At 47.7% G+C, this 27,901-nt stretch overlaps 1 protein-coding gene across 1 annotated transcript in view; it reads right to left on the reverse strand.

Moving 5' to 3' along the window:
• The window catches only part of Znf831 (zinc finger protein 831), a 112,148-nt gene extending 84,565 nt beyond the window's left edge, over positions 1-27,583 (reverse strand). The window contains exon 1 of the mRNA XM_005362771.3: positions 27,386-27,583. The gene's annotated coding sequence lies outside the window, so the exon portion shown is untranslated. The remainder of the gene's footprint in view (positions 1-27,385) is intronic.
• Between the last annotated feature and the right edge of the window lie 318 nt (positions 27,584-27,901).

Below are 27,901 nucleotides of genomic sequence, written 5' to 3' on the forward strand. Positions count from 1 at the left end.
GACATCAGCTATCTGGCCATTGATTATCTGGTCTAACTGCACTGCTTCAGTGACATCAGCTATCTGACCATCGATTATCTGGTCTAACTGCACTTCTTTGAGTAACACTTGGGAATAAATCCTGAGCACATGGAAATGGGAAGACAGGCAAAGAAATCAAAGATTTTTAAAACAGTCATCTTTAGAAGGACAGAAAAAAAACCCAAGATAACCAAAAGTTTTAGAGCTCAGTAGCAAACAAAAGAAGAACTAGAGAGCTGGAAACAAGATAATCAAGGCAAAGCTCTTTAGACAACATGAAGAAACACGTAAGGAAGTAGAGACAGGAGGGCCAGGGCCCAGGAGACCAGAAAGGATCTGACATCTGTGACATCAGAATTCTGGAAAGACAGGAAAAGGAAAGTGGGACTTACAAACTATGAAGATGTCTGAAGGTGGCTGAGCAGATGAACGTCCTTGCCATGCAATCAGGACCTGACTATGACACCAAAGAACTCGTGTGAAGCTGGTGTGGCCACACATCTGCTGTCTTAGCACCTTCATGGCAAGGTGGGAGCAGAGGCAGGGGAATTGCAGCAAGGTTGAGAGCCTGTTTGTCCGGCCAGTGCAACAAAGAACAGAACAGACACCACCTAAACAAGGTTGCCCTCTGACCTCCACAGGCACTCCTTGGCATGTGATCATCTGTGGTCATACATGTAAACATGTGCAGATACATAAACATCACACACATAAAAAGACACACCTACAAAATGACGAATGACTTGTTTGTGAATTCCAGTAATCCTAGCATGTAGGAGGTTGAGGCAGGAAGATTGCAGGTTCAACATTAGCCTGGGCTATAGGGCAAGATCATCTCTCAAAATACAAAATTAAAAAAAAAAGTTTTCAAGAAAGAATAATGAAAACTCCAATACAGCAAAGGCCTAAATCTATATCTACAAAAAGTAAAGCGGACACTAGCCTGACATTTTATACAAACATTAGCCCAAATCTAAACCTAAGCCTAAGAATAACAACTAGCCCCTAATCCGAACCCTAGCCCTACTCTAACCCTAACCCAAAGAATGCCAGCATCAAACTTCTGCCACTAAAGATGGAGAAATTTGACCAAACTGAAGCACCTTTACCATGGATAGCAGGGGAGGGGACAGGGCCAGTCAGCAGTTCTTCAGACTTCAGAGGCCAGCAGGAAGAGTGAGACATTTTCCACAGGGTGAAAGGAAGAGACAACCAACTCTATCCCTATATTCAGTGACTCTTCCACACACGAAGAAGAAATCAAGATGGCCTCAAATAAAGGAACAAGCTAAAGCAGTGGTTCTCAACCTGTGGTCACGACCAACCTGTTGCATTGCATATCAGATATCCTGAATATCATAACAGTAGAAAAATTACAGTTATGAAGCAGCAAAAAAAATAATTTTATGGCTGAGGGGTCACCACAACATGAGGAACTGTATTAAAGAGATGCAGCATTAGGAAAGTTGAGAACCACTGGGCTAGCTCTTCAAAAGAAGGAATGAGTAATAAAGGAAAGGGGGAAACACCCTAGAATTGCATAAACAAATAAACAACGATGGAAGAAGTAAAAGTATGGGTAAAGCATTTACTTTTGAGTTTTTGAATTCTATTTGATGGTAAAGGCATTAGAGTATGATTTGATACAGTTTTAAGTCCATGTGCAGAAAATAAACATAGTGACACAGAGAGGGGGCAGGCTGTGGACCTGACTCAGCCAGTCAAGCATGCTGTACAAACATGAAAACCTGAGTTGGGTTCCCAAAAATCACATATTAAAATTGAGCATGGTAAGGTGTTCCTGTAACCCCAACTTTAAGGATCAGGGTGATTGGGATAAGTAGTAGATCCCTGAAGGTCATTGGCCAACTGGTCTACCAAAAGTGATGAGACTCCAGTTCAGTGAGAGACTGTCTCAAAATATAAAAGCAGAGAGTAACCAAAGAGAGACACCTAATGTCCACCTCAGGTCTTCACGTCCACATGATAGCTTATGTGCATGCATTCACACATATACATGTGCATGCGCATGCATGAGGCACCACACATATGCACAAAAATTAAAAATAGAGGTTTCCACACTTTGACAAAGAATCAGTGATGCTCACTCACTGTGGCAAGTTTTACACATGCAGACCAAATCATCCCCAGTGTGTACAGGGATTGGATGCTCAGGTCCCACATGTAGACTACATATCACTTTGCATAAAAGCCATGTACATCCTTTGCTACCTTTAGGTCATAGCTAAAAGACCTGCAGTACCTAGCATAAGTAGTCACTATGTAAATGGATGTTGCACTGTCTTGTTTGAGGGTGACATGAAAGAAGAAGTCTTTGCTGACCCAGTTCTTACTTTCTTCATGCATGCCTGGTGTATGTGCACACACATATGTGAGCAGTCATATGTGAGCAAACATGGACTCCATAGACTGCAGTTGGCTGTCATCACTCCATGTCACTCTCCACCTTGTTTTTTGAAGCCAGGTCTTTCATTGGACCTGGAGCTCATGAATTTGCTAGGCTGGCTGGCCAGTGAACTCCAGAGATCTGTCTATCCCTGCTTCCCCAGGGCTGGAATTATAGGCACAAACTGCTGTGTCAGACTTTATACAAAGGGTGCTGTAGGATTAATCCTCTTGTATACTGTAAAGATCTGTCACTTGAATTGATTCAATAAAATGATGATTGGCCAGTATCCAGGCAGGAAGCATAGGTGAGGAAACCAGACTAAGGATGATGGGAAGAAAGGCAGAGTGAGGAGTCACCAGGCAGACACAGGGAGCAGGAAATGAACATGCCATGCTAATAAAGGTACCACCACGTGGCAGAGCATAAATAGAAATATGGATTAATCTAGCTGTAAGAGTTAGCTGGTAACAAGTCTGAGCTATTGGCCAAACATTTGTAATTAATATTAAGCCTCTGTGTCGGTTATTTGGGAGCAGGCAGTCGAGACAGGAAATGTCCAATTATAGCTGGGGATCCCAAGTCATGTCTTAGTGCTTGACTATTAGGCACTGTGCCCAAAGGACTTCCTCTTTTTCCTGAGTTACCTCCTTTTCAAATATGTTCGATCCATAGTTGTTTGAATCCACACAGTGCTGTACCTGACTGTACCTGATACCTACAACAACCACAACACTGATGTAGTTGTGAAACCTACTTGCTGTGATCGCTTTCCAGATGCATTGCTCACTATTCCTCCAGCTCCCAGACTAACCCTATCTGCTCAAATCAGGGGACTGCACCCCTCTCTGATAGTCTAAAGCACAGCTTCCCCAGAGGTCAGAAGCCCACCACCCACATGTGCCTTTTCAGGGTACTGCCTAGAGCCCCTTGACAACTAAGAGCTGTTCTCTGATTGTCACATTATTATGTCACACTCCCCAAGATGACTTCCAGGGTGATTGTAATCTTCTGATTAGTTACAGAATGTCCAGACTTGATCATGGATACACGGTCCCAAGGATAGATTCCTATGGGATATTGGGATGGACTTTATGATGGCTAAGTTCTTTTCCAATGAGAAATTTGAGTCTTGAAACCCCTGGCATGCCATGGCATCAAAATTAATCAAGCTGTCAACTGGGGTCAATTGAGATAAAGTGACGACCAGAGCAGGTGGCCTGGGAGCTGGAGTGGCGTGGTTGTGCACACGGCAGTGGAGGCGCGTGTAAGGACTGCGGTGTTAAATGGATTTTCCTAAGAGGCCTTGAGTGCTTACACAGAGAAAATGACAATCTCAGTTCCATTAACTCACAGCTCAAGTCATGCTCTGAAAGTCAGACAGCTTCCGTGACAGCCCTGAAGAATTTCTTGTTTCTTGGAGCTGTGGGGCTGACATAGCTGAAAATCAAGCAGAATTTACTGGTGCAAGTTGATGAGTTCAAAGTCTTGCCGAGCTTTTCATGTGAGAATCGGCGGGGGCGAGGAGTGTTAGTGGGAATCCTGGAACTTGGAACGAGGACATCTCAGACTCACAAGAAAGAACTGGATGGAGTCAGCTGCTCTGAACCCTCCTGTGTCTCCCTCTCTTAGCAGAGTTACTGTCCTCAGCTGGGGATCCCTGAGAGACCCTCGCCTGGGGCAGAAACCTTCTAAGAGATAGCTGAGCCTTCCTGGAACTCACCATGACCATCCTTCATGCGCCGAGACTCGTGAGCAGGGTGGCTGGGATCAAGCACCCAATATAACCCAGGAAGAAATAGGTGGACAACCATGGAACCCATGCCTGTATCACCTACCAGCAGACACTAAGCACCATATGCAAATGGGCCTGAGGGTTTCCATGAGAGAGGGCAGGGACCACCAGCAGTGATCCCAAGAGTTCATTGACACAGATGATTGTCCCTGAGATTCTTGGGTTTAATGTGCCTAAATTGCTAGATATACCTTTAACTGTGTCCTAGGCCGGGAGGCAGAGATCTGGATGTGACAGTGGCCTCCAGCTCATGAAGTTAGAGCATCAGGGCTTCCCTCCCATGACAAGGGTAAGGGAATTCAAAGGCCTAGGTCAACTACACTTCTCATGAAGATTCATAAGTGCTCCTGGGTGGAGCTCTGAGATGTCCAGGGGAGCACCCACATCTTCCCAAAACTGTGTGGACAGGGAGAACTGTGGGTGATGTCGTTAGGAAGAGTAATTCTACCATCACAAGGCAGAGGTGATCTCAGAATAGTAGAGTAAGGGCCAGATGTGGTAGCACTTGGTTGTCAAAGGCAAAACTGGCTTGACAACTACAGGGAACGGCGACACACCCACAAGGCGAGCTCTCTGGCACATGGAGACTTGTGAAACTGCCAAGCCATGGTGTCCCTAGCAGTTGAAGAATTGTCAGGCTGCTAAATATTGGTACCTCTGTATGAGAAAATCGCTAGGTGCAAAAGCAAGGGGCCTGACTCCAGTGCCCAAGTGGGGAGCCACAGATTTGTGCCCCTCCCCCCTCACAAAGGCTGTCTGCAGCATCAGAAGAGGGACTCCTCAGAGTCTTCAGAATTAGCAGAGGCTCCAAGAAGCAAAAAGCAATGGAGAGGAAGCTGTGGAATGGCCGGTGATGAACAAAGCCGAATCTCCGAACTGTAGCTCACTGGCAGTTACTCATTTGGGAAGCCACTGGAATGACTTTGGACACTATGCACAAATATCTTTATCTCTGTTTGACCAGGCTGCATTTCTTGGCTTTGCTTTTAATTTTTGAGTTTCATACATGAGATGCAGGCGCATAACTTTACAGCTTGGTCTTCAGTGAGGAAAATATTCAGTGAGACCCTTGCTGAGTTAGTAGAGTGACGGGCAGGGTCTTGGCAGCAGACAGCACCTCTGTCTTCTCACCCCGAAGACAGGTAAGAGCTTCCTCAGCAAGACAGATGCTCACTTCTTGTGAGGCAGAAGCAGAGACCTGTGCTGTTGGAAGGAAGTTCACCATATAGAAGAGCAGATGCTGCTGCACACCTATTATAATTGTGTCAATTACAAACGTATCGTCACTCAGCACCCCACACACCCTTTGCTGTGCGCTGTCTGGGAAACAGTGCAATTCTACCCAGCAGGGCATGTTGGAGGGGTACTTCAAGAGAAAGAAGTTTCCTGAACATTCCAAGTTGAGGGCCTTGGGTGTGGGCACAGGGTAGGCCATGGAACTGTCCTAGCCACAGGACTCTAAACACACGTCCTCAGCCCCAGGACAGCCTCGTCCGAGAAGCAACCTGTCCACAATACCCACAGCACAGACTCGGGGCTCAGCTTCAGCAGCCTCCTGAGGTCTAGCATCTCAGAAACACCTGCCATCTGGGCAGTCTGTCTCTGACTAGCACATCTGTGGAACACACCCCTGTTCTCAGCTGTGACCTGTGAGCTCAAAAGACCCATATGCCCCACACCCAGGCTCTCAGCACACACCTCTGTCTCTAGCTGGGAGTGGACTGTCTCCAGCTTACATGCTGGAAGGTTACCCACTGTGTGCCTGGCAACTCCCTACAAGTCGTGGTCAGGTGACAGGAGCCAAGAGCTCCGCTGCCCCAATATCCAGCTCCACTACCCCGGTGTCCAGATCCGCTACCCCAGTGTCCAGTTTCACCCCCACATTTCTTCTTTCTTGGTACGCTCTTCATCATCTGTGGGGATACTACTGTGTCTCACAGAGACTCTTGAAGAGCTAGTTATTCTTCTACCAAATGTTTTCTGTGCTACCTCCTGTGTGGCCTCTGCATCTTCAATAGATCTAAACAGGTAGCCAAAGAGAGGCTGCATTCTAAGTCATGAAGCAGCCTAAGCAGATTTGAAGAATTAAAATAAGACCAAGTGTGTTCTTAAACAATATCAAATAACACTAGAAATCAATAAGAGAAAGGAAACTGGAAAAACTCCAAATGCTTGGAAACTAAATGAAACCTATGGGCCAAAGAAGCTGTCTCAGAAAGCACATTGCTGAGAAAAAGCACAAAGGTAGTGGAGCACACCTTAGAGAACACTGAGGGGAAGCTTGCAGTGTGGAATGTTAGCATTAGAAAGAGGGCTTGAGGGGGAAGTGACACGTTCCTTCTGCAATCTAGCGCCACACACACACACCACACACACACACACACATACACACACACACACACTATAATAATCCTAAAGCAGAAGGAAGAAAATAATAATGGTTGAGGAAGAAATCAATAAAACTGAAGCAAAAATAACAGAGGAAAAAAATCGATGAAACAGAAAGCTTGTTCTTAGACAAGTTTAATAAAATTGATTTAGAATTTCTTCAAAGACAGACAAAGGAAAAAAAATCAGACAAGACACAAACTATCAATATCAGAAATAAACCAGGGGCTATCACTACAGACCCCACAGACTTCAAAGGGCTCACAAAGGAATCATTCAACCCCCACACACTCAATAATGTGCATAAAATGAACGAGTTCTCCAAAAGCCATAAACTGCCACAATCCACCTCATCCGAAATCAATACTAAGAACAGCGCTCTAACTATCATCAAATTGAATCTGTAATTTCAAAACTCACAAATAAAAAGCCTCTAGGTGCTGGTGTAGAGAATTAATTTCACAGTGAAATTAATACCAGCTCTATCTGAAAACTGAACAAAAGAGAGTGTTTTCAGTACCCAGATACCATCCTGACTTCTATAGTATGAAGAGAGTCAAGCAGAAAACAACACCCTTCGTGAATCTAGACACAAACCCTTGACAAAGCATTATTATTGAAATACTAAGACATTAAAAAAATCACACACCACGACCAAGGGTTTGAGATATAGTCCATGTGCTCTACCACATTAACAGAGTAAAGGAGGAGGCCACATAGTTATAGCCAAGATCCATTACTGGAAGGAAAGATCTCCTCATCCCAGTGTGACCAGTGTCATTTGTAACGCTACAAAGCAAACATTAGCCAGCAAGATGAACTAGCAAGGGAGAAGGAGGTGTCCATTGCTCAGAATCAATACTTCTCAAGCTTTAGCCAGTGAACTAAAGTGGGAAAAAAAATAATACAAAATACAGGCAACAGAAAGACACACAGACAGCAAAGGAAGAAATAAAAGTGCACCCATTGGCAGCTCGCACAGCTGTTTAGGTATAAATTCCTAAAAAATTAAACAAACAAACAAGCAAAAAAAAACCTCTTCAGAATAAGAAGTTCCACAGGCACAAGATCAACATACAAACATTAATTAAATTTCCATGCTACCTGTGAATTCCATCAAAATTCAAATTACAATGTCATTTATACTCAAAACTACTCACATTAAACTCTAACAAAGCATGCCAAGGCCTTAGAGATTGCATCTTACAGAACATTGACAAAATGACTCAAAGAAATATAAATAATAAAAAGACTTATTGGGTCCCTGGATTAGAAGATTCAACCTAGTAAAAATTTCCGGTATTCCCCTAATTGGTATAAAGGTGTAGATCAGGTATTATATAATCCAATTAAGAATTTCTTAACATCTAAAATGACAATAAAAGAGGAAAACACTGACTGCCATGGTTTGAAAACTCATTGCAAAGCCATGGCAACCAAGGCTGTGCTTTCAGGAGAGATGCACTGGTCAATGACATGTCACCCTAACACAAAGTAGAAACAGCTAAGACAAGGTCTCAGTGTGTAGAAGAGACTGGCTTCAAGTCACAGCAATCCACCTGCCTCTGTCTCCCTGCTGCCCCCACACCCCAGGTGATTTTTGACAAAGGTTCAAGGTAATTCGGTGCAGAAAGCCTAGCTTTGCCATGCATGGTACTGAGGTATCAGCTCTTTGGAATGAGGAATCAATTCTTGTGCACAAAAGCAGAAAGAGAAGTTGCAGTCTGAGCTTTCTTAGCTAGACAAAAATGAACTCAAACTGGAAAGTGAGCTCAAGCACACATTGTGAAACTTTTAAACACTGGAGGGAAAGGGACCAGGGGAAACCCTGCAGATCTAACATGGGAGTCACTCACACAAGCAGGAACTATGAGACAAGATTAGACCTTTGCTAGGTTAGACCTCAACAAAATGAAGATTCTTTGTTCTGTAACTGCCTCTGCTTATAAAAGGAGAAGAAAAGCAGAGCCACATACATGGGGAAAATAGCGGCAATTAACAGAGCTACCAAAGGACTCATGTCTAGAATATATAAAGAGCCAAGAAAACTTAACTGTGAAAAAAATCAATTATTAATCCAGGTAGAAAATTAGTGAAAAGCATAGCAGACAGGTCTCTAAAGGTGTACTTGTGGCAGCCAGCTCATGAGCGTTCTAGAAAACCGTGTGGTTGTTACAAACGTGCAGTCAGCTACCTTGTCTTACACAACACTACTGCTTCCCAAAGAAAAGAAAGCAGGCTCTCACCAAAGCCTGAACCACACACGTTCAGCCCAGCTCCATTCTGCATAGCCCGAGACAGTAGCCCATTTGATCTTCCTCAGACACATGTCTAAGCTAACTGTGCATATCTGTGTCACAGAATCTTACTCAGCAATAAGAAGACACAGACTGGAGTCTGGGAGGTATCACAGTTGGTTAAGTACCTGGCAGGCAAGCATGAGGATTCCAGACCCCAGCTGAAGAAAGATGGGCATGGTGATACACACTTACAACCCTATCATCAGAGAGGCAAAGGCAAGAGCGTCCCCGAGGCTCGCTGATAAACTATCCTAATCTACTTGGCAAGTTCTAAGCATGAACATGGCACTTCCCCCAGCTCCAACACCTGCACACGAGGAACGCACACACCAAAACAAATCTAAAGCGGAAATAAAAAAAATAAGAGGATGAAATAATAAGTTGGGTGAATCTCCAGAGAATGAGGCTACTTACTATGCAATCTTCTTTATAAAATATTCTTTTAAAATTTTTTATGAAGTAGAATTGGAAGTTAAATGCATTCACTTGCGGTGCACTTGTTTATCTTGTGTGCATATGTGCAGGTCTGTGGGTATGAGCAGGCCACATTATAAATGTGGAGGCCAGAGGAAAATCTCCTTCTTCCATGGGGGTCCCGGGTACCAAAATCATATTATCAAGTTTGGCAGCAAGTACCTCTACCTGCTGGGTCATCCCTCCACCCCGGTATAAAACATTCCTAAAGTGGTCAACTGTGGGGCAAGGGGACGGAAGGATGGTTACTGAGGTGGGGAGAACGGCAGAGTAGAGTCAGTTGGCCACCAGCAGGCCCTTGACACGCTAGGACAGTCTCTACCACGGCCAGCAGGGAAACGGGATGAAGCACACAAGGGAGTCTGCTCATTTCTCACAAGTCTGCAATTACTTCCGTAAAAGACTAATTCATTAAAATAAAAGCAAGTTAATAGATAGAGTCAAAATTAAAAGCCCATGCAGCCATGTGTCCCACTGACTGGCTCTGACCAGCCAATTTCTGTACCATAGGCTGATTTATAGACCAGAATGCCCTGAAACTTGCAATGACGCTCCTGTCTGGAGCTCCAAAGCCAGAACAACTGAAAAAATTCATATCCCACTAATAGTTTTCTTTAATTCTAGCTCATTTTACTTTCTTCTGAGTTTCCTTATATTGGAAGGGAATCTGCCTTACTGCCACACACGGACGTGCTTCAGTGTGGCTGTGAGCTGGAGACCATCACAAACGTCATCCGGTGTGAAGGAGACACTCAAGGCCCTGCCTGGGGTGGTCACCCATTGCCTGGCCTGCACTGTAGACCTGCAGAGAAATATAGACACTTCTGTCCCAAGACCAGCTGTATGCCACTCCCATGCTCCAGGGTGACAGAGTCCTGAGACCCCAGAGATAATCCCTGTCCTTGCATCTTCTCAGGCTTCTGTTCTCTGGGGTATTTGCCTTGTCTCACAATAGGCTCTCGGGCCTTTGTTCAAAAGCAGCTGTGACTGACCACCCAAGCTCACTCCCCCTTGGCTTGCCCCTACATCAAGCCAAGGCCTTCTCACCTTCCTTTTCCAGGCCTGGATCTGTGTACACAATGTTTGTGGCCTCTGCCAGGGGAAAGGTGTCTCTGGCTGGTGACCCCTGGCCCCTCACCGTGAGCTCATTTCCCCCAGGCAGCTGTGCAGCAGACACTGGGGCCCTTTTGGGTAACCCTGAGAGCATGGGGCTCCTCCTTTGTGGCCATCCCTCCCCTGGCTACCCAGCCAAGTGCCAAAGGAAACCAGATTCACACCCTGGTCTTGGAGTCTCCTTGCAGAACCTGAGATGGCTCCAGAACTCAAGGTCCCGCTCTGATTGGCATTCACCTGTGATCCCAAACTTGCTCTATGCAGGGATAATGGGTAGGGTGGCTAGGGGCCACATCACTATTTTAAATCAGTCCAAACATTTACTCTGCCTGCCTAGGAGCTCACTGCAACTCTCTCAGTCATATCCTGTCCTTTGCTTGGTCAGCAGTTAGAGTTAGCATCTTGGCCTTAAACGATGCACTTTCTCTAAGGAGAGGAGAGGTTTGTTATCCTCAGACCTGCTTCCCAGGCTTATCTGAGATTCCCTCCAACTCTTAGCCATCTGGAAGTCTGGGAAGCCAGGCCTGTGTATAAATTTATGGTTTGTTAACCCTTGAAAACTCACTGAAAAATGATTCTGCTGGGTGGCTGATGGGAATACCTGTAATATCGTTACTATCAAATACTTGGATACTTAGGGGTGGCTGTGGGGGTGTGAGGTGTGTGTAGATGGGTGTACTTTACAAACTCTTGGGCTAATATATGTTTCTAACCAATTCGTATCTTTGGTTTAATTAGGCCACTTTTGGCGAAGACCAGCTAATAAAACAATGTGTTTGTTTATTAATCTTTAAAATTGTAGATCACTTTACTTCATGCATATGAGTATTTTGCCTGTATGTACATATGTGTGCCATGTATGTGCCTGATTTCCAAGGAGGATAAAGAGGGCATTGTATCACTTGAAACCGGAGTCACGGGTGGCTAGTATCCTCCCTCTTGGTCCTGGGAATCCAACACAGGTCTTCTGCGGGAGTAGCACTGCTCTTAACTGCAGAGAAATCTCTCCGGCCCCCTTATTTGTCTTTTTCATGGGACCGGCTTCTGACAACCATTATGAGTTGCAATAAACATGTTGAGAGATGCAACCGTGGAGGTAAGCACACCGGAGGCAAAGGAGATCGCTGTTTAAAAACACCGCGAGCAGCTTCTATGTGTTGGTGCCCTTTAACACCCACGTACCTTTATGAAGGATGGTGAGTTCTCAGCCAGTGAATCTCTGCTCTAAAGCCAGGTGGCCCAGGCCAGTCCTGAGAGATACAGCCACAGGTCCATGGAGGTGAGGGGAGCCTAGAAGCTGGCTCACTTGCTTGCTCGCTCTCTTTCCCCTCCCCCCTCATCTTCTGGGGAAGTTGCTACTGTGCCAGGGAGGTATCTTGTCACTCTCGATTGGTGCCTGATGCACAAGCAGTCTCAGCGCAGAAAGACGCCCTACGTCCACACCCCACACACCTCAGCAAAGAGGAGGAAAGAGAACAAGAAGGTGCCCCAGAAGCTGGCGGCTGAGTCAACTCCATGTCTCTCTGAAGAAAGCAAATAAAGCATCTGGAGAAGCCTGGAGGACACTCCAGTGGAGATGAGGCTCGGGTTGCCTCAGAAAAAGGAAGTAAGTTGTTTTCTGTGCTTTACTTAACGCGGCAGTGGCAACACTTAGAAAACAGGAAGCAGAGACTTCAAACGCCTCCTCTCCGGGGACCGTAACTATTGATCTGGAAACCCAAGAGGCCCTGAAAGTGCCAGTGCAACATTCGAGTCAATAGATGAGTCTGTTCTGGGGCTGAGTGAGAGCCAGGGTGTTGGTCTTCCTGGAGATGGACCCGACACGAGCATCCTCAAGGCTCAGTGTGAGTACTTCCGCTGTAGATGGCCATGGCAGGGAGTAGGAGCGGGGAGCATCCCGTCATCCCTGGAGTGCCATTTTCAGATAAACGGCTGTGAAGTCGCTCAGTATGGTTATGTTTGCAATCATTTTTATCTTAGAATATTGCACCAGAATGATCTCCCTCCAGAGGAGCTTCTTCCTCCACTCTCTCTGACCATGGCAGTGGTAAAACAGTGTTTGCTCTACTGGCCTTCAAACAACAGTTTCTCTAGGTGCAACCTGAGACGCAGAAAAGGGTCCAGTCAAAAGAAAAGGTCCTAAGACATGGCCGGCCAGAAGCCCTCCTGGCTGTGGGCTCCTGCAGGCTGATTGATCATGACTTGGAAACTCAACGACAGCCACAGATTCGCTCCATTTTGACACCAGTTGTTTCCAGGTGATTGGAAGCTTCAGCCTGGTTCTCAGCTAGATTAGGAGGGGGATGTTTCCTCTGGACTTTGGAAGGATCAGACGGAGTGAATTCCCATGACCTCTTGCTTGAGCCATGCAAGTCACTACAGGTATAAGAAGCCCCGGGAATGTGAAGTTGGGGTAGGAACGATGCCGCAGGGCCAGGTTTAGTACCCAGAAAACACAGAGCCTTGCTGTAGCCATGTCTCACAAGGGCCTCCAGCGCCTCCTCTGCAGCACGTGAGGAAGCGACCAGTCTCTTGCGTCAGCATCCCCTCTGATTTATTGGGACTCACTATAACGTATGTGTGTGTCCAAGTGTGTTTGAGTGTGTTCATGGTGTGTATGTGTCCATGGTGCAAATGCTTGCATGAGGTATCGTGCATCTGTAGCCCCAGCACTCAAGGAGGGAGGCCGGAGATGACATCAGGGTCATTCTCGGCTACAGTGGGACTTTGAAGTCAACTTGAAACACATGAGATGCCATCAAAAAAAAAAAAAAAACTCTGATAAAATAATAAAAATGAAAGGGTGAGCTGCGCGGTATGTGAACCTATCAGAACACTAAGAAATTCTTCTAAGATCACAACAGGGCTTGTCCACAGCATGCAGCTCTGACGGCTGCAGTCATCAAAAAAAACCAACCAGAACATTTCAGAGCGAACTTGCTTTCTGAGGCCATTTCCCCAGCTCAAATAAGAACGAAGGATTCTTATTTCCTCAAATAAGAAATCAACAAGAAAGATAAATTGCTCCATACTCTTTGGGCAAATTGCAGTTCATATAGCCTGCCTTTAAAGGTAAAGCACTCTAATACAGCCAAGTGAACGGGACACAGACGGCGAGGGGACCCCAGGAGCCCGTGCTCAAGGTTCACAGGTGGAAGGGCACGGTCAGAGTCCTGGCATTGCTGCTCCCTTGCCATGGCTCCTTCGTCCCTGTAGGTAGCTGTGTTGGGAGCGACAATGGGCTACATTATCTCTGGGAGCTCGGGGTTCAATTGCAGGGCGTCCCTAATCCCACATGCAGACGCTGAGCATGGGTATTCAAGATGGAATCACAAACCAGAGTGACATGCAAGGCTTCTGGTGTTCCCGTGAGTAGAATCCATGGTGACTATAAGACACATCCCCTGTGCTCTGTGCAGGAGCCAGGGCCCCGTCATCACGCATATCTCTCTGTGCTCTTTGAAGGACCAAATTTATGGCTCTCAAAGTATGTGCTGTCCAGATGAGTGGAGTCGGGCAACATTCTCCCTTGTTTCGGTGCTGCTGTTCATACCACAGGACACAATTTGAGAAGAGCTGATACTCCACACCCAGCTGTGAGAAACAGCTGTTCATTGTCTTCAGGATGGCCAGCAGCTGACTCTGGATTTGTGTTCCCACCCCTTCTCTGGCTTATTAACCCCACGTGCCTTCAGAGACTTGAGCATCCACCTCACACAGAGGGTTACCCATTCAGCTCTGAGGTCCCCAGTACCCCTTCAGAAAACATCTCAGGTGACATCCGCTGCTGAACGATACTGGGGAAAAGCTCCTTTCCCTAACATGACTAGGAGACACTTAAATCACATGCCAGGTGGAAACTGCCTAGTGGGAGACCTCAAAGGCTCAAAAAAAAAAAAAAAAAAAAAAACGCAGCCAGGAAACAAAGGCATGAGCTGTCACACCCCATATTAGGCTTCTCTGTGGGGTTTAACAACACCCTGCTTTGTAAACACATATAGGGCTTCATATTGAACTGGAGCCCTATGGGGGTCTGGTCCCCCTGACAGCCTCTGCTGGGTTCCTTCCAGTGTCAAAAGCAGGGACTAATCACCACCCTTGTGTCCTGAGAGAAACAGGCCATTCCTGTGGAGCCTCACAGATGTGCGGCAGCATGCCGAGGGCTGTAGTTCTGCCAGCACACACAGAAAAGTGCCTCTCCCCAAGTGTAATTGGACCAGCACCCCATGCAATTACCTGTCTGCACGTCCTCTGGCCAGGTAAATGGTGTTTTTATTTAAAGCGTGATGCATGCAGCCAGTTTTTGATTACCCGTGGTAATGGGGGTCAAGGGTCAGCTGGATCATTGGAACAGAACCTTTATTCTGCCTGGAAGTTTCTCTCTGTTCCCTCCCCCTTCCTCCCATGGCTCCCCAGCTGGGGTGTGGATCTTTGTGGAGCACTCAAAGCAGCACCAAAGAGAGATCAAAGGGACAAGGTGCCTCAAATCCAATCCCAGCTCAGCCAGGACAGGGCTCTGACCTTGCAGAATGACAAGGAAGCAGCCCAACCTCCCAGTGGATCTGTGAAGGAAATAAATGTCCCATTCTGAACGCTCACTCTCTCTGACTTCTTATTTGTGTGCGTGAAACCTTTATTCCTGCCAACTTGCTTTTGTCATTTAATTTGTCCAAGCTGTACTTCATAATAATGCATTTTAGTAATATCTATTGAAATATTCCATAATCATGGCCGTGTGTGTGTCTGTGTGTGTGGAAGCACACACACTCACCTGCACACGTAGATGACAAAAGTTGACACTGTATGTCTTCCTCAACAGCTCTCAACCTTGTTTTCAGAGACAGGGTCTCTCACTGAACCTGGAGGTCACTGAAGCAGCTAGTCTGACTGGCCGACAAGCTCTGGGGACCTGTCTCGCTGGGACGCAGACACATGCCACTATGCCTGGCATTTGCATGGGTGCTGGGGATCTGAACGCAGGCCTTTGCACTTAGAAGTGAATCCACCGAGCCATCTCTCCCCAGCCCTACATAGTACACTTCTTTTAAAGAGTCGTGTTGTTTGGGCCCAAGAGATGACTCAGTGTTTAAGAGCACCGGCTGTTCTTCCAAAGGACCTAGCTCTGATTCCCAGCACCTGCCTGACAGCTCACAACTGTCTGTAACTTCATTTTCAGGGGATCTGATGCCCTCAATACAGACATTAGAAGGCAAACAAAACACCAATTCAAATGAAATAAAATACATATTTAAAAAAAAGAGTTGTGCTATAAAAGGCACCGTCAAGCACAGCTTGAAGAGAGAGCTGGAGGGTAGTATCCAGGAGACTGGTAGTATATGGCAGACGATTCGGCCTCAATCTTTGCGTCTCTCAGCTATGGCCAATGGCACATGAGGGTCACAGTGTCCACGAGAAAAAGGACACTTGTGGTAAGTTTGCAAACTGTCTATAAATCTAAAATAATTCCAAATGAAAAGTTCAAAGGCTACAATAATTTTATATTTAATAATACATATTTAATAGTCATTTAGTAATGTGTTTATTATTAATAATAACTATCATTATTAATAGATGTCCCTTCTGAAGTTAAAAAGAGAAATTATAAAAACAAAAACAAAAAAGAAAAATTCACCTAATACCCAGAGAGCTTTACAGGCCAACCTTGGGGGAATGCTAGACCAGACTGTACATCTGAGAACCCCCATACATCCAATAATCAGATAGGTTGCACTGGGGTTGGTCTCTTTGGCCCAAAACTCTGTAGGGACAGTGGTGACAGAGAGAAAAGAGATGGACATTCCACACTGCCATCACAGAGACCCAGTGGGCTCAGAATGGGCCAATTCTCAAAAGATAAGATCCTTCTGACCCCCCAAACAGTCAACTTTACCCACAATGTACCCGCTCACCTCCTCTGACCCACGGCCCATCCTATCTCTGGGCAGCCAAGACTGTTTGGGAAATAAATGCCCTGGGGCTCATTTTGGAACAGTTCCCTTCACGTTGGCAGAGCTGGCTCCATCAAGAGGGAGGCTGTGCCTGGTGCTCTGGGGGAAAGGTACCATGGCGCACTTCCCAGGGCTGGCACACCAATGTTCTTTCGCAGGTAATTGCCCAAACTATCGCTGTGGGCTGAGCTCACACGGCGCTACATGTAATGAAGGTGGCTGAGTGACAGCCGAAAAATCAGGGGAAAGCAGAGCGTTTATGTCCCTAAGACAGCATCCCTGTTCAGGAAGCTGTGATGTGGCGCTTGAGCACTCGGCTCTCTCCCACTTCGAATTACAGAGTGTAAAAACAAAATTGTTTTTTCGGCACCGGAAGTGATTTTGCTGGCATCACCCACTGTTTGGTAAATTAAATTTTTGAGGCCAGAAAGAAAGAAAGCAAAAAAAATCTTGAAATTTCAGTGAAATCAAACACACAACCAAATCTTGCTCCTTCCTCTCCTCATGTTTGCAAAGTTCCCTGAGGAAGGAGTTGTTTCCTTTTTATTTTTAAGAGATGGGTTCATCAGTCCAGATGGGAACCAATATGGCTGGCTGAGACCCTGACACACCGCCATGGTGAGGTGGGGAAGCTGGTTAAATCACTGCCTGTTGAGTGTATTTATAAAAGCAGCTTGTTTAAACGTTTCAATAAACAGATTAAAACACAGATTTGTGTGTTGGCCACAGCCAGCCATCTCTACAAGACAAGAAGTCTTTTGTCTTTGTGAAACCCATTGACAACAGGTCCCCGAATCCAAAGGCCGCTCTGGGGCTTTGATTTGTGGCCTCTTGAGCTCTCCCTGTGGCTTATTTCCACCGTCCTCTGGTTGTGTTCTTACTCTAAGTCCCTTCAAATCCTTTTGTTGCAAAGAGTCAGAACTCAGATCAAAAGGCACTCACTCAATTTGACTCCTAAGTAAAAGCTCAGAAGCACATCTCCCAAGGGGGGGGGGGCACTGGTGTGACTTCATCTCTTCCCTAAGCACAGGGCTCACCAGCTGGTTCCCACTAGGACTTTGTTTTTATTTTTATATGTTTCTATTCTTCATTAAAAGCACTTTAAAAAACAGAAGGCACTCTGGCCTTCGCAGCAGGATGGAGACATTGACGACACTGCACTAAGGGAAACAAGCCAGGCATGAAGACCACAAGTTCCGCATCCTGTCCCACGGGCCGGAGTTAAATGACGATGAGCAGGAGATGGTGGCAGCAGCTGTCAGAGGGACGGATGCTCTATTAGCTAATTAGTTATCAGTTACCTCTCCTGCTTCCCTGCAAGATGGCCTGACCAAAGCAACTGGGTTGATTTCGGCCCAGAGCTCAAGGGTCCAGTCCATCATGGTGGGGAAGCCACACTGGCAGCAGCTGGAAGCAGCTGATTGGTTCCCGTCGCATTCACTATTGGGCAGCAGAGAACAATGCGCTCTTGTCCTCAGCTCGCTTTGCCGACCCTAGACCCCAGTTCGTGCGCCCGTCTTCCCGTGCAATTACCTTAATCCTGATAATCACCCATGGGCGTGCCCAGAGGCTTGTCTCCTAGGTGATCTGATGATCAACGCCAACCATGACAAATGCCGTCTAGAGATCTATACAAGCTGGCCACTGCAGCTAACAGCACTTGTGGGGCCCACGGGGGCCTTCTAAAGTGGAACCAAGGAATGCTTTCCTTAGACCAATGTCTCAATGAAAGAGGAAACTATAGAAGTGGCAGATGTTCTAGTCACCAGTCACCTTAATGGTGTAAATGTTTCATTGGTGTGTGTGTGTGTGTGTGTGTGTGTGTGTGTGTGTATGTGTGTGTGTGCATGTGTGTTTATCCCCCAAATTATCCAGTGCATACAGTTTTTCTAGGGATTCACTTTTCAGTGCTGAAAATTCACAAAAATGGTGAAATTCATGCCTTCATCATCCAAGGGACGGTCACCTCCCACTGTCCCCAAGGGTCTTCCTCCTATGTCCTCCAACGCCGAGTCCTGGAGAAAGAGACCCCTCCCTGCTCTCAGAGTCTCCAACTCAACTCTTGTTCCCAGAACATGCGGGGAGTCTAGAGTTGAGCACCAGCAGTGCCTTGGAGATCTGAGCGCCAACGGTTCCTTGAAGATCATCTAATCAAGCAAGGTCAAGTCCAGCCCAGTATCCCTCCTTTCTCTGACACTTAAGGCAGGTGTTGCTGAGCAACATGATTCTCCCATCACTTCCCAGTCAGAGTTAGCATCTGAGCTAAAACCAATTTGTCACCTTCTTATCTTAAAGGTCACGAAGCAGAGAAGAAAGTTTACCAGCTAGTGAGCACATGGCAGAAGCCCCACCTTCCACCAGACCCTCAACCGTCGCCCACACCACCATCATTCCAGCGCTCCTGTTCAGACCAGTGTGTTCTGAGCGCACATGCAAACACAGACATACACACAGGTGTGTGCAGATAAAAACATCAGTGTGTTTTGTGTCCAGCATTACCCACTCCTTGTGGCCAAAAGGAGCCCTGACTTTTTCCAATTTGTTCCAATTCTTCCCTCCTGCCAAGGACACTTTTGTCTTTGCTCAACTCTCCTGTCATCTTTGCTCAGTGTTCCCTTCATCTTTTGAGTGGCGCATAATCAGGATAATTAGAGAGAACAACAGATGACAAAAACCTAAACAGGCAGCTTCTAACCCCAAAAATCCAGAAGGGAAGAATACACAGACTCTCCCAGGTGCCAGGCAAGCCACATTTAACCGTCACGCACTTGCTCAACGAATACAGGTAGAAAGCCAAATTTTTCCTAGGCTTCCTGGAAGCTGGAGGATCAGTTGGGAAGAACATGGGTCGGGTACCTCTTTACATAGACTGACCATCCCGTACAGATGTCCATATAAGAAAGTATATCAAATTAAGTAAACTCCTTGTTTACTTAATACAAGGGAGAGGGGAACTGAGTGAAATGGAGCAGCTGGCACAGTGGGGTCATTACAGTGAACCTACGAAATAGGTTCGCACGACATAGGAGGCCCAACCACGGGCATCTGAGGACACGGGCAGAGAAGATGGCAAACGCAAAGACCTTGAAATGGCCCATTGCTTATGAATCACAAAAGCCAACCAGAGGCTGGTGAGGACAGTGTTGGGAGAAGCCAGAGGGCATGCAGGGGACAAGTGGCAGAGTCTCCAGGGTGAATGATCTGCCAAGTAGTATAGGACTTGGCATGAAGTGGGGTGAGGGGATGATTGAGAGAAACGCCTGGCTCAGGACAGAAGGATGAAAACATGGATGTTGGTGTTTTCTTGGGATGGCAGACAGGGTGATTAAAGCAGATGTTCTGGAGAGACATGGACCTGTTTCTTCACAAGAGACACCAGGAATAACTAGAGTCATCAAGTCTCTGTTTGTACCTTCAAGTCTGTTGTTCAGAGACCCACTCGGAGACTAAAGCTCCATTTCCTGTGGGGTTACATGTGCATTCTATAGAGTTCACTGCCATGTGTGGAAATGTATATCAGGTATCTTTGGAGAAGGGCCAGTTTCTGGATACATCTGTTTCCTCCCCGTGAAGTGAGAAAAACAGATCCAGGCCCCAAATGTTCCTCTCTATAAGGCCTGACGCAGCCAAACGGCACGGGGAGTCACGCCTGCCTCTAGAGTCTCATTGTCCCTGGCACATTCTCAACGCTTTGAAACCTTAGGTCAAGCTTCTCCACAAAACCATGCATTCCTTGAAAATGTGGAGGAAAAAAAGACTAGCTTGCTTTAGTTAATTCCAAGTGGGCACATGGTAAGCAACTGCCCAGGGAAGCCATGCCATATGGAAGTGAAGATTGCCTGGGGCTTTATCTAAGAAAGAGTTTGTTCACTATGACACAAAGAACATGGAAGTCATTTGCTCTCCAAGACCAGTGACCAAAGTCCTCTTCTGCCCTGTCCTTGACCTTCTAGAGATCAGGGGAACATACACCTCATGGCCTGGCACTTTCTAAGACATGCTGATAGCCCTAGGGAGAAGCAAGCTCAATCTTCTGACCTCATGATTGGAAATCTTGGCTGTGAGAAACGTAGACAGGCCAGACAGGGTGGCACAAGTAAGCGTTTCACCTTGGGTGCCTTAGAGTCCACGCTGCATGAAGCAATCACAGCTTTTGCCAAGCCTCTTGCTCCTCAGGGAACCACTCTGTGAGGATACACCCAGCCCAGCAAGAAGGGCCAGACAGAAACCACTCTCTGACCTTCGTGAAAGCTAGGGACCAGGTCTTAAGCATGTTTAATATTTTGTGGGCTTCTGTTCTCTTGGGGGTGAAGTTCCTTGAGATTTGGCTTAATTAGAAGGAACTCGGAGGTAGATGGCCAGAGCCAATACACATGTTCTCTGGAGCTCCGGTGCTGGGAGCCGAGTGGGGCACAGAGCTTAGGAACAGAGTTTGTCCAAGACACTGTCTGGCGAGTCTCTGAGGACTCCGGGCTGAGAGCAAGAAGCCAAGGGAGATTTCAGTCAAGGTGTTCAGGAAACATGCCTCTCCCCTCAGAGGCAACAAGATAGCTTGTGCAAATGAAGTTACACCTCCAACCCATGAGATAGTGATGCTCCCTGGTCCAGACGGTCCCACACTTGCTGCCTCTGCTTACCTCCCGTCCCCATTTCTTGTCATCTACATTAAAGCCACACATTGGCCTCTAGGTTCTTGAGTTCCTGCCTGTATCCCTGGAGAGCCGCACTCGTGGCCTGGGATGTTCTTTCCATCCCTCCTTTCTTCCCACTGACCTTCCACATCCTCAGGGGAGCCCTACCTCCATGGTTCTCAGTCTTCCAAGGGCTGCGACCCTTTAATATAATTTCTCACGGTGTGGTGACCCCCAACCATAAAATTACTTTATTGCTACTGCATAACTTTAATTTTGCTACTCTTATGAATTGTAATTAAGTGTCTGATATGCAGGGTATGTGATACGTGACCCCAAAGGGGCCGTGACCCACAGGTTGAGAACTACTGCCCTGGATGCTGCTACTACTATCTCAGATTCTCGTGCACACATTAGCACAGTGATTATTACTGAGTGTACTTATTGTCTCTGGTTTCCACAGGGCAACACATTCTCTTACCTGTTCCACACTCACTGCCAGAGGTGGATGTGTTGGTGGGGAGATGAATGTTGGAGAGTCACGGATGGATAGGTGACTGGATGGATGAACGAGTGATCGATGGGTACACAAATGATGGACCGCTGAATGATGAGTGGATGGGCAGGTGCGTAAGTGAATGGGTAGGTGGGTAAGTAGATGACTGGTAGGTGGCAACTTCGATGCCAGCTACAGTTTCTCCTCTTCCAAATTCTCCTCCACAGTTGTTAGATGCTGCCCCTTTCACCTGGAATGACCATCCTGTCCTGGATTCACAAGCCCAAGGCCTATCCTTGTAGGGGACTACATGGTGGATCCCGGGGGTTGCCTCCTCAAGCAAGGCCGTAAGGAGTCTCTCCCTAACTAGAAATGATCTTTCCATATCCTGAACACTGCCAACACCAACTCTATGAGTTTCTTGGGTGAATCTTTGCCTGTCTTGTGTTGCAGTGGGCTCAGCTGTCTTCATAGACCTCTAAGATCTTCAAAGGTGAGAAACACTCCTTTTTCTCTCTCTAGTGTAGAGAGAGAGGTGTGATCAGCTAAGGAGATGCTTGTGAAACCTCCACACTACATGGGACAGAAATACCTCACCAGACACACCATGCCACAAGTGGAGACAGGAAGCCCACAGCAGTGAACTAACTTACCCTAAACCAGCCAGCAAGGGATCAGTAAGGACAATTACAGGTCCAGGCTTCATGACCCATTCTCTAACTTACAGAAAACTAAGGCTGACCTTGGGTGGTGGATATCTTTCCTTCATACTGCCAGATGGAAAATCCAGGGAGGGTCCTCTCCTGGTTGTCCCCCCCCCCAGCTCAGCTTCCTGTCCAGGAGAGTATCTTTCAGCACATAATGTCACTGAGAATGAACATTGAAGACCAACCTACTAACTCTAAAAGTATGAATCCCCAAAAAACCTTTGTCATGACTAATACAAACTACCACGGAACCTTCTTTCTGTGGTAAGTCCATGCCAGGATGCAGCATGCCACCCTCTCCTGCTCCTCCATGCTAAGATGCATGGCCAAACTACAGAGCATCTGAATCTTGACTTAACATGCCATTAACTGTGAGCAAGTGGCTGTACCTTCCCCACTGTCACTGTATCTAAGTATCAAATGCCAACTATTGGGTATATGGTTAGGGCAGCACAAACCCTGGGGCCTGTAGAATTAAGCACAAGGTGCGCACCCCAGGGGCCAGGTGTAGCATCAGTCCTTGCCGATGCCAATGGCAATGTTGTGTTAGGATTGGTCTCCAAGGGTATCTCAGTAGAGGAACTCCAGGAAAGACTGCTTTCTTCTCTCCATAAAGCAATGCCAGAGCTCTGGGGAAGGTCATCCCAGGAGACAGGAGCCATGTGGCTTGCTGGGAATACACAAATCAAGGTGGCAGGTCACGCACACATCACCACGCCCCACAACCTCAAGCATCCACCTCCACACCAGCCCCCTCACATCCGCATCCACGCCTAGAGAACACGGGAACACGTGTGTGCATTTCCCCCAGCCCACGTGCGCAGGGAACTCAGGCCTCCCAAAGACCCAGTGGCTATCAGCTTGCTATGCGCTTGCCCATACTAGAACCCCATGGACAACTGAGACTGTGCTCTTGGGTCTCCCACCTAGGTGAGCCTGCCAGGAGGGCCAAGAATATTTGCATATAATTTGCATGTGTTGACACAGCCCTCCCCATCTCTGCACAGAGCTTTCCTAAGCTAACCTGTTATTACCGCCTCTCTGAAGTTGGTGCCACTTAACCCACCCACTGCCAGGGATACCGGCTGGGAGCTGCAGATCAGTGGTTCACACCAGCCTCCCTGCCTCAGTTTCTCCTCTGGGAAATGGACACTGAGACAGCTGCGCATAAAAACTCCTGACACAAGGTGTTCCAGAGAGAAGTACTGCTAAGGTGTAGAGAGCTCTTGTTTGTATCGGAGGACCAAGAGTTGCGCTAGGCGAAGAAGCAGGTCCCCTAGGCCTCAGGGCCCTGTTGCCATGGACCCAAAAGTACAGGACTCTTGGTTAAATTTCTATTTCAAGGGGATGATGAGTAATGTCTTAGAAAGAGCAGCTTCTATACAATCCTCTATCAAGACAATTGTCACTGCTTAACTGAAATTCAAAAGTTAGCCGGGTGACCTAGATTTTATAAAAACACCATACCTGGGGCCCAGGCCCCAAGGCTCCAGTTATTACTAATATCCTGTTTTCTCGCTGCTCTCCCAGAGATCAAGGGTACATGGTCCCCGTTTCCTAAATGTCCTGCTTCCTACTCTGGGATAGGAAGGGGGGGCAGGAGGCTTCATGGGAGGCACATTGAGAATTGCTGAGGGGGGAGGGGAAAGAACGTGCGCTTCCTAACCTAGGTATAGAGCTAAAGGGTGCTCCCCTCCATTCTGTGTGAGGAACCTGGCAGTTATCACTGCGAACGTGAGGCCACGCTTCCTGTGGTGAAGAGCACGCGTGTTTTCATCAACAGAGCCCGTTTCTAGGGCCTCCTCACAGGATGTGAGGCCCGTGGCAGGTCACAGAGGAAGAGGGCGAGCCATGGCGCGGGGGTTGGATCTTGGGGGTGGGGCACGTGAGCTAGGCTGCTTCAGTCCAGGGGCTGGAGCAGGAGTCCAGCCTGTAGTTACCTACAGATCCCTCCATCGGCCTTCGGTGCTCTGGACCCCTTCAGGGAGTTTGGAGCAATACTAGATTTACTTGATGACAGTCTTTATCTAAGCTGGGCACTGTGCGGTGTGAGGCAGAAATCAGTACCTGAGTTCAAGTCCAGCTCCATTAGTTACTTGAGACCCACCAGGAAGGGAGTTAGGGGCCATGTGTGGCTCGGGAGGAGTGCTTATCGAGTGTGCACAGGGGCCCTGAGTGTGTGATCTGCAGCACTGTGTGACACACCTGTCACCCCAGCATTGGAAGGTGGAGCCTGGAAGAAACTTCCAGGCCATCCATCTTAGGCTACCTGAGACCAGAGACAGAGGGGAAAGAGAAGAGAATACACGTCAAGCTTGCATGAGCCATGTGTGGTGACTAGGGCGTCAGCTCTGTGCCTGGAGGCTTTGCCGGGCCAGGCTTTGCACACTGGGGAGCAGAGACACTACTGGTAAACCTGTACCTCACCCAAGAGTGACTGTTTTCCTTCGAGATTTATAGAGAAGGGAATGTGTATGGTAAGACCAGTGGGTATGTTATGGAGTGTAGTACCATATAAAATCCCAAATTTAAAACAGAAGCTTTACATGTTCCTCCATAAAGAGGTATTGGGAAGACCCCATCCTTAAGGCAAGTTGCAAAGATGACACAACACAAAGCATCACCTTTCCCTGATACCACCAGCCTTGATGAGACCTTCCTTCTGGGAACTTAGGTTTCCACTGAATCGGAGCCAGTGGGATCTGCTTCCCCGTGGATGGTTAAACCCTAAGCAGCAAAGGCAGCTAGAGAATTGAAGCATCCACCAGGCTCTCAGCAGAGTTCCTAATAGCATGCTATTGCTACGGTCACACCTCCAACAGAGAGAGGCCAGGGGTCTGCAAGTCACTTTCCTGTTTGGACTGGCAAGATGAAACCACAGATCTGTAGTTACAAGTATGGCCAGCCTAGAAAGGACTAGGGACTTTTCATGACAAATAGAGAACCATCTTCTGTCTCTGCCCTCATGGACAGTGTTCCTGGCCAACAGCTTCCATCTGGAAACTTCTCCTAGGCTGAAGGTGCTTCAGAGGGGGTCTGTGGGAAAGTGATCAGAGATCCTGGTGGTGTCTGGGGGGTAGAACACACTCGGGCCAGTGAATCTGGGGTGGGACAGCTCAGGGTCCTTGATGCCGCCCTGGCAATGCCAGGCTAGAGTAGACGTCAGGACTCAAGACCAAAGCCAGCAGCCTGATGGCGCATACCCTCAGGTCTGGCCATCATTCTCAAAGGCTTCAGAGACTGAGGGAAGGCAATTCCTCTCCAGGGCCAGGAAATACAACTGTCCAGGATTATCAGAATTTCTTCACACTCCAGATTTCTTCACTCAACAGTGGGGCCTCTCACATGCTACCGGGCACATGGGGACTTCTCCCATCCCACTCTGTAGAGTTCATCAGTGGCCCGGCCTTGGATTGGCCAACCAAAGAGTATTTACTCACTAATGAAACCTGTGTGCTGGCCTCCAAGGATGGATGGTTCAGGCTCACTCTTGGGTTGTAGGAACGTGTTCTGGATCACTGAGGAGAGCATACGGCTGATCTCCTCAGACAGGACTATGGGAGAGCAACTCCTGTGTTTTAGTTGGCTGTGGTGATGCTAACACACCACCTATCACAGACACTGGCTACCTCTTGGCCTTCCAATTCTCCCTCTGCCTTATGCTCAACTTGTCCATTGCCTGCATCTCCTCACGAAGCATGGCTCCATGCCAGTAGCCTCTCCTGCTCAAATATGGGTCTTTATAAGAACAGACATACCTCTTGAAACAGAAGCAAGCTTTGGGGGTGGTAATAAAACTGATTTTATCAAAGTCAGCATCCTTCTTCCTAGCAGTGGTAGAAATGCCCCAGGGCCTCCCTTTCTTATGCCAAGCCCTGACCCAACATCTCCCCGCAACACGCACTAATTTCAGCTTGTACAACCTTTCCTTTTGGAAAAACAAGACATAACAATTGTGGTTCTCCTTTGGCCAACGGCCAGACAGCTAAGGGCTGGAGCCAAGAGACGAACGGATACACCCGGAGAGGCCAAGGGCAGAGGGCAGGACATACTGGACACGTTTTTGTCAGAGACCAGCCCGAAAGGCCTTGTGGAGAGTCTGTGCTTAAGATCAACACCTCTAGTCTGAACGGCACGCCAAGGCCCTTCAGAACTGAGTGTGGAACACGCCTGTGACATTAATTAATGCCGGGCAAACTGTAACAGCAGAGTCTGAACACTAAAAATAGAGCTTTGCCAACTGACTCATCTCTGACTGCACAGAATTCAGAGCCTTTCTTCCAGCTTCTGTTCTGCATGTGCGTTTTTCTCTGTGTCTCTGTCTCTGTCTGTCTCTCTCCTCTCTCTTTCCCCATCCCTCTCTCCTCTTCCTCTCCATCTTTGTTGTCCTTCTCTTCTTTGCATTGGGAGGTTTCACTTCCGGAAGTGATGGTCCCACTCAGCTACCCTCTGACCCACAAACATGCTTAATAAGCAAGGAAATCATTGCTTTTCCTGGCTCCCAGGGTCCGAAACCGTGTCATTGGTACTTAATATTTTCCATGCGGATGCCCCTGCCTGTTACATCACATAGAACTCTATAGCTTCGCTTCCGATTACAGTCCCATCTATTTTAAACTTTGTTGATTTCTGCAAGGAAGGAAGCCTCTTTCATACAGATTAGCTGGGCAGCTGGATCTGATTGCTTCTGATTACCGGGCTAGGGGCCACTAGGGAAAAGAGGTTTCCCAAAGCCCCTTGGATGGAGGACCATTCCATATGGCCCCCAAAGTGTGGGTCACTGCTCACTCGAGGGAGGAAGGGCCAGCAGCCTCAGTCGGAAACCAACAGGTCAAGGCGAAGGCAGGCTCACACATTGCTCCACACCTCAGGGTTTGCAGGCTGTGCTGGAGGTGGAGGAGGGAACCCCTGGGTTCCGAGCTCCTGTGTGCCCCTGAGTGGGGGATTGTGTCGGAAACAACTGCGTGTGTTGGAAGGAGGCATCCATCATGCTCGCCTTACAGTCACTCGGAGGCGAGAGCCCAGGCGTAAGAATCAGAGCCCTGCACCTGGCCTTGCACCCCAGACCTCCAGGTGCACAAAGAAAGCACAAAGTCTTCTCTCACCTTTCAGTGGTCAGTCCACAGGCAGGGGGGGCTGCCGCGCTCTCCTGAAAGCTGGTGGCTGCGAAGAGGCAGGAACATTCTCCCTGCTCGTCCCATCTCTGCTTTCTCTCTGTGCCTCCTCTAGAGAAAACCGAGAGCTGGAGATTTAAAAAAAGAAGGATGGTGTGTGTGGAAGGTGGTGGGAGTCGGGGGTGCCGAGGCGGTGGGGGGAGAAGGGACCTGGGGGGGGGGGGGGGGGGGGGCGGGGAGGCGGGGGGGGGGGGGTGGCAGAAGGACACTGGGGGGTGGCGAGGAGGCTGCCCTGGTGTGGGTTCGGGGTAATGGCCGACACAGGGGAGATGGCTTGCCTGCCGGAGCTCGGCACCACGGCAGCTTTGTGTGGGCGGCGGCAGCTCACGGCTGGGTTTCAAACCATTACACTGAACATTTGCAAACAGATAAAAAAACAAACCCGTTGGGCACAAAAGGAAACTTCTGCTTTCCTTCACTCCACGCTTTCCCCTTCTCCTCTGCTCC

The sequence above is a fragment of the Microtus ochrogaster genome, linkage group LG8 (assembly GCF_000317375.1).
Source record: "Microtus ochrogaster isolate Prairie Vole_2 linkage group LG8, MicOch1.0, whole genome shotgun sequence".
Classification (NCBI taxonomy): domain Eukaryota; kingdom Metazoa; phylum Chordata; class Mammalia; order Rodentia; family Cricetidae; genus Microtus; species Microtus ochrogaster.